Here is a 6,921-nt window from a genome sequence, read left to right as displayed (position 1 = left end):
GTGATCCTCTCTATGGCTGGAGATGGAGAAGTGATGACTGTGCAGTACTCCAACTTCCAGATTCCAATTTCCCATCTCCAGTGTGTTATGTTGACTCCAGCATTGACTACCTTCTAACACAGCAAAACTCCAGGAGAACTATTCACCAACAAATAATCAATAAAATTTAAGGAAGCAATATTACAGTAGCCGCTCATATTCTTAACTGTCACATCTTCTGACTTGAGCTGAATCCCTCAAGATGTTAAGTAACTGAAATGTTGGTGAGTGTTTGCCTCCGTCTCTGTTTCTCCCTTGTTCCCACCCAAAGCACCCAGTGAGTTTGAATTTCCTCTGAATGATTCGATGTCGTGTCTGGATGAACCAACTCTCCCACTTGAGTCAGTGAGAGGAATGTCAACACAGGATACCTGGTAGATTAGCCCCTGGTAAACTCTGGCTATGGTGAACCAAATGATGTGCTAGGGACCAAAGAGTCATGTGCTTCTATTGTATATGATGCTAACCGAGGGACTGTTGCTTCTCCTCCTGCAACTGGCCCAAATAGAAGCATATCATATTAAGTGTGGGGAAGAACAAAGAACCCCGGACAGTCCTCCACTAAGGAGGTGATAATGTGCACATCTGGAAACTGCCACTTTTAGGCTGGTGACTGATAGCTCTAGGGAGAAATGGTTTACCCAGAAAAACAGGACAGGTAGGAATCTGAATCCCTTTCTTCTATAAACCATTTAATTGTTGACATGGATACAAGGAAGGGATTATATCGCGGGGACCCAGGGAGGGACTTTGAACAGTTAGACTGATATCTATGGCAGATCAAAGAAAGGAGGCTTAGACAATTCAAGTGGTTTATCTGAGGTCACCTCTAGGGAGAAGGGGCAGATCTGGGATGGAGGTGCGGGCTCTCAAAGGCAATCGTGATCTAATCTATCTGTGAGTGTCTCCAGGACTGGCTGCCATTTACACCCATAGGAAAATGTCTTCGAACACTTCTCTGGAATGCAGCATGCTCTGTGGAAGGAAATGTCCATTACTAAGTTGGGGCACATATGTCTTTCTTGAAGAAAATGTGCTTGAAAATTCCCATTGCTCCTCCTCCTTTGAGATGGAAACAAGCTATGAGAGACGAGCAAAGGTGTGAAGTAAGCACCTCAAGAGAATCAATAACCAGGCTAAATTAAGACAGATATGCAAATGGAATTCCAGTATGTCTGATTTCCATGTGAGATGCCCAGCTGTATTTTTCCATCATTCCTTATAGGCCTCCAAGGAGCTGTGAAAAGCACCTGGTCTCTAGGGAACAATATTCTAAAGCAAGCAGCTAGGAAAAAGCCTTCTTTAATATGTCTTGAAATGAACTCACGACTGGACTGGAAATGTATCTTCATTCAACATGAGCACATCAATAAACTAAAAAGCAGAGGTTCTTCCAAAGCACTTCAAGTGGGTGTTTGATTAATATCTCAGAGCCCACGGGAGCTCCAGAGCATGTTTGGAAAGTCTGTGTCCAATCTGGGCAGAAATCCATGTGCTGGATGACATGAGAGTGGGTCTCTGAACTGGAGCTGAAGCTATCTATGGCTTCGTAAGAGGGCTCCAGCAGGGGATGGCAATTTCTGCAAAACAAGGAGTGGTGGGTTTGTGATCCTTATTCTGGCAAGAATAGCTACAGCAGAGGCCTAGGGGGCCTGGCAATGCCTCCACACGTGCTCACTTGGGCAAGGTATGGGCCAGCATTGGGAGGGGCCTATAGGGATGGGTCTGGGTCTGTGGGCACCTAAAAAGTGTCTGTCCCTGTGGTAAATGTCAGTGACTTGCCTCAGCTCACCAGGACATCTCCATCATCTTGTGTCGAATTTGGTAATCACCTATTTTCTTTCTTTTTTACCTTCCTGATACCTGTTTGGGAAGGACACCATCAGCTGTCAACCCATCAGTGATAACCTCCATTTTCTTTTGCTTTTAGAACCACAAGGTATTCACCCTCCTCTGAGAGGCCTCCTTTATGAGAGGCTAGGCCCTTCCCCACACTAGGGAGAGAAGCTCTATTGGTCTAAAGGAGTCCGTGATCCCAGTCCATTACTAATGAATGAAAGTGTAGAATGAATACAACTTGAATGAGACCGTTTGGGAACCACTTGGCCCAGAGGATGGAGTATGTGTAAAGAGTGGCTGACATGGCCTAGTCAGGTAGGTTGGAATCAAGTTACAGGAAGATTTATTTATTTATTTATTTATTTATTTTTATAATTAATTTTATTTTTTTAAACATATAATATTTTTTTATCCCCAGGGGTACAGGTCTGTGAATCGCCAGGTTTACACATTTCACAGCACTCACCATAGCACATACCCTCCCCAATGTCCATAAACCCACCCTCCCTCTCCCAACCTCCCTCCCTCCATCAACCCTCAGTTTGTTTTGTGAGATTAAGAGTCACTTATGGTTTGTCTCCCTCCCAATCCCATCTTGTTTCATTTACTCTTCTCCTACCCCTTAACCCCCCATGTTGCATCTCCTCTCCCTCATATCAGGGAGATCATATGATAGTTATCTTTCTCCGATTGACTTATTTTGCTAAGCATGATACCCTCTAGTTCCATCCATGTCGTCGCAAATGGCAAGATTTCATTTCTTTTGATGGCTGCATAGTATTCCATTGTGTATATATACCACATCTTCTTTATCCATTCATCTGTTGTTGGACATCTAGGTTCTTTCCATAGTTTGGCTATTGTAGACATTGCTGCTATAAACATTCGGGTGCACGTGCCCCTTTGGATCACTACGTTTGTATCTTTAGGATAAATACCCAGTAGTGCAATTGCTGGGTCATAGGGTAGTTCTATTCTCAACATTTTAAGGAACCTCCATGCTGCTTTCCAGAGTGGTTGCACCAGCTTGCATTCCCACCAACAGTGTAGGAGGGTTCCCCTTTCTCCGCATCCTTGCCAGCATCTGTCATTTCAAGTTACAGGAAGTTTTAAATGATAGGCAAGAAGTTTGGATTTTGTTCAGTGTTATTGTTTGAGTTCAGATAGTTTATTTGGGAGGTGAAAAGAGGGAGCATAGAGGAAAAAGGGTGGTGGTGAGATAGGGAAGGGAGAGAAGCCAATGAAATGCTTATTAGTGACTGATTTACTGCTGATGCAACTAGAACTCAGTCCCAGTACAGAAACTGAGGAGCGTGCTGTAGAGTTGACTCTGTGAGTCAACTCTAAAAGAATAAGACTTCTTTTATCCAGTGACCCCACCCCATCCCACCCAATCACATTGGCTAAGAGTTGCTTTGAGAGGGGTCAACTTTTCCCAAATTGGGGTTTAAACTTTTAGTGGCACAAACACCCTTGATGCTGAAGAAAACTTTTAGGAAAATAAGAGATGGAAACTTTAAGGTGGAGAACTGTTCTGGGAAATGGACCCCATGGCTCCAGGAGACCTCGGTGGGGAGGGAATGTGTGCCCAGGAAACCAACAGTATCCCCTACATTTGGTAACTAATGGAATACACAGAAAAATGTTAAACTGATGAAAGACTTAATTAGAGGTTCTTTGGAAAGAGTTTTTTTTTTTCATCGAGACAATGTATATGATTGGTGGGATTTCACATTTCACTCAAAAGACATTTCTTGACTCCTCAGCAAAATGCCAAGAGTATGTTAAAGAATAAATCCTTTCCCCTCAAGAAGCTCACTGTCGGGGTGCCTGAGTGGCTAAACTAGTTAAGTGGCTGCCTTTGGCTCAGGTCATGATTTCAGAGTCCTGGGATTGAATCCCACGTTGGGCTTCCTGCTCAGTGGGGAGTCTGTTTATCCTTCTCCTCCTGCCCCTCCCCTGCTTGTGGTCTCTCACTCTCTCTCAAATAAATAAAAAAAATCTTTTTTTAAAAAAATTATTTATTTATTTGACAGACAGAGATCACAAGTAGGCAGAGAGAGAAAGGAGGAAGCAGGCTCCCCGCTGAGCAGAGAGCCCAATGCAGGGCTCGATCCCAGTACCCAGGGATCATGACCTGAGCTGAAGGCAGAGGCTTTAACCCACTGAGCCACCCAGGCGCCCCAATAAATAAAATCTTAAAAAAAAAAAAAGCTCACTATCTGGGAACCAGGGCTTTTGCTGTCAGAAGACAAGAACACTATGCTATTGGTCAAGTGAGATAACGAGGAAGTACATTAAGCCAGTTCAGAGGAGATAATGGATGTGAGAGACATGACAGAGGTAAACTGAAGGTCATTTGCAGATACCATAAAGAAACGGTTTTCAAAAGTGTTCAGGGATCCTGGGAGTCCTCAAGACCTTCCTGAAGGTCAAGAGGACAAAACTATACTCATATTAATACTAAGATGATAATTTCCTTTTCACTCTTACTTTGTCATTTCTGTACATTGCAGTTTTCTAGAAACTGAATGATATGTCATGACAGAATTTATCAGGGGCAAGCCAAATGTGCTTTTTAATTCTTGTGTTTTAAAACATTTCTTTTGGGGCACCTGGGGTGGCTCAGTCAGTTTAATATCTGCCTTCAGCTGAGGTCATGATCTTAGGGGTCCTGGGATCAAGCCCAGTGTTGGGTTCCCTGCTCAGTGAGGAGTCTGCTTCCCCCCTCCCTCCCATCTCCCCCTCCACCATTCATGTTCTCTCTCTCTCAAATAAATGAATAAAATCTTAAAAAAAAATTTCTTTCTTCTAATTAAGTTCTAAAGTGGTATATATACAACATGGTAAATATTTATTGGTATAACCCATATAAATAAAAGATTTGGGGGATTCTTAATAATTATTAAGAGTATATAGTGGTCCTGGGACCGAAAAGTATGAGGATCACTGCTTTATAGATTTTTTTAATTTGATTTGAAAAATATAGCCAAGGAATTTGCATTAAAGAATGTAGGCAGAAATTCTCCAATTATTTGGAGAAAGAAACTAATGCAGGAATCAAAGGATGATTAATTGAGTGACAAACCCAAGGATAGATGGAAAATGGATGGCCTGGGAAATCATTTGAAGAAATCCAGTTTTGGGTGCTGTATTAGTCAGGGCTCTCCAGAGAAACAGAACTGACCATATGAAAGAGAGAGAGAGAGAGTTCTCCCTCAGCCTTTTTATTCTGTTCAAGCCTTCAGTGGATTGGGTAAGGCCCTCCCATACTGGGGAGAATAATCTGGTTTACTCACTCTAGTGATTCAAATGTTAACCTCATCCAAAAACACCCACAGAGACACACCCAGAATAATATTTGACCAAATGTCCAGGCATCCTCATGGCCCAGTCAGGTGCTAACTCTGGATGGGAAATAGAGACCCATCAGTAAGAAAGTGGGAGGACTAGAGTGGAGAGGAAGACAAGGCAATGCATTCACTGACTCACTCAGGATTTTCTGTCTGGCCACAGATTCTCATTGCTCTGTCTTCATGCTTACAGATTCCATTTTAGTGAGATCACAAAATTCCGTCTCATTCCCCCTGTCTCGTTGCTTATCTCCTTTCTGCATGATCCTTTTTGGGATCAAGGCTAATTCTACTTTTTGGACGAAGCTGACTTCACCTCAGCAACCACAAAGCATCAAGATGGTGTTCTACCCCCACCCCAAACCCATATAAAGCCTATAACCTCATCCTGAAAGAGGCAAAGAACACATTTATTTCTCCAGAAATGCAGTAAATGCTAAAGCTTGTTTTATGAGAGACTCCTTAGCCATAATCATTCTTATGATAATGTATCATAAGATTCTTATATGATAATGTATTGCAAATTACTAGTTAATGCTCTTTTCAGTAATCTGAACACTAAGCTGGCTTTCAACAAGTGAGTCATTGGTAGAAAAGAGAATGACCTTTCACATCTGGGAGTTCCATTTAAATAAAAAAGGTCCTTGATGAAACACATTTGGTGGGCTCAACTCACTAATCCTCACAGAGCAGTAATGTGCGGGATGAAGAAACGCTTTCTGGTAATGATGTAAACGTAGTCATCCTTAACCTCCCGGAAACACAACAAGGCCATACCATCCTGGGTGACCCAGAGGTGTTCAGAGTCCCTACTGTGTCTGTATGCCCACATCTAGCCTCTTGAAGACCCTAACCACCTAGTCCTGATAGATGTCTGTCAAAACTGACCAAGGCCTCAGGTCTTTGCAGGGAGGGACTTCTTGCTATTAATAGACAAACCCATAGTCGGCATAAGGGTGTTCTACATATTATGCTAACTCTGGAAGCTTAGAAAGGAGCGTTTCATGGTAACATAACCTTATAAAAATAAAACCCTCTCTGGAGAGTCAGAATCATACTAGCATTTTAAAAAGCTCTGAAAAAGACTTCAGTAAAGATGGGCACTTAGCTGAAACTAATTTGATCAGGTGGCAAGATACTATGGGTTGGCTCACTCATCTCTCAGCCCACTGCCTCTTACAGTGTGTGTGCCTCCATTTCCTGAAAATTACATTTCCCAGGACTCCATGGGAGGTCAGATGTAGGCACACAATCTAGATGGGACCAATGAGATGTGTACCCAGGGGATACCTGCTAGAGGAAATCAGCACAGTAGAAGAAAATTGCATCTCTTGAGAGCAGAGCTGCAAATGTCTGGTTTTCCTGAGGGTGGGTCATGCTAAAGTGCGTGGGGTCCACTCTCCAGTGCACTAGTTGCCAAGCAGAAGGAGCTATGATGAGCAGTGGTGTTTATGCTAGAAAACTGCCACAGTATGGTTAGGCACTGTTCTCTGCCTGTTGTTGGCCTTAGCTGCGTGGTTTCTGGCTGAGGAACATACCAGTATGGCTTCCCAGGGAATAATAATAACAATAGTCATCATAATAATTGTTTTGCTACTTAAACTGGCTAGAATGACTCCAGGTTGCAAGTAAACCCTGATTGTTCCAACCACAGAAACTACTGAATACTTAAGAATATCCCATAAAACTA

Source organism: Lontra canadensis, unplaced genomic scaffold, assembly GCF_010015895.1.
Source record: "Lontra canadensis isolate GAN:19392208 unplaced genomic scaffold, GSC_riverotter_1.0 scaffold51, whole genome shotgun sequence".
Taxonomy (NCBI): Eukaryota; Metazoa; Chordata; class Mammalia; order Carnivora; family Mustelidae; genus Lontra; species Lontra canadensis.
Note: the sequence above shows the minus strand (reverse complement) of the source record.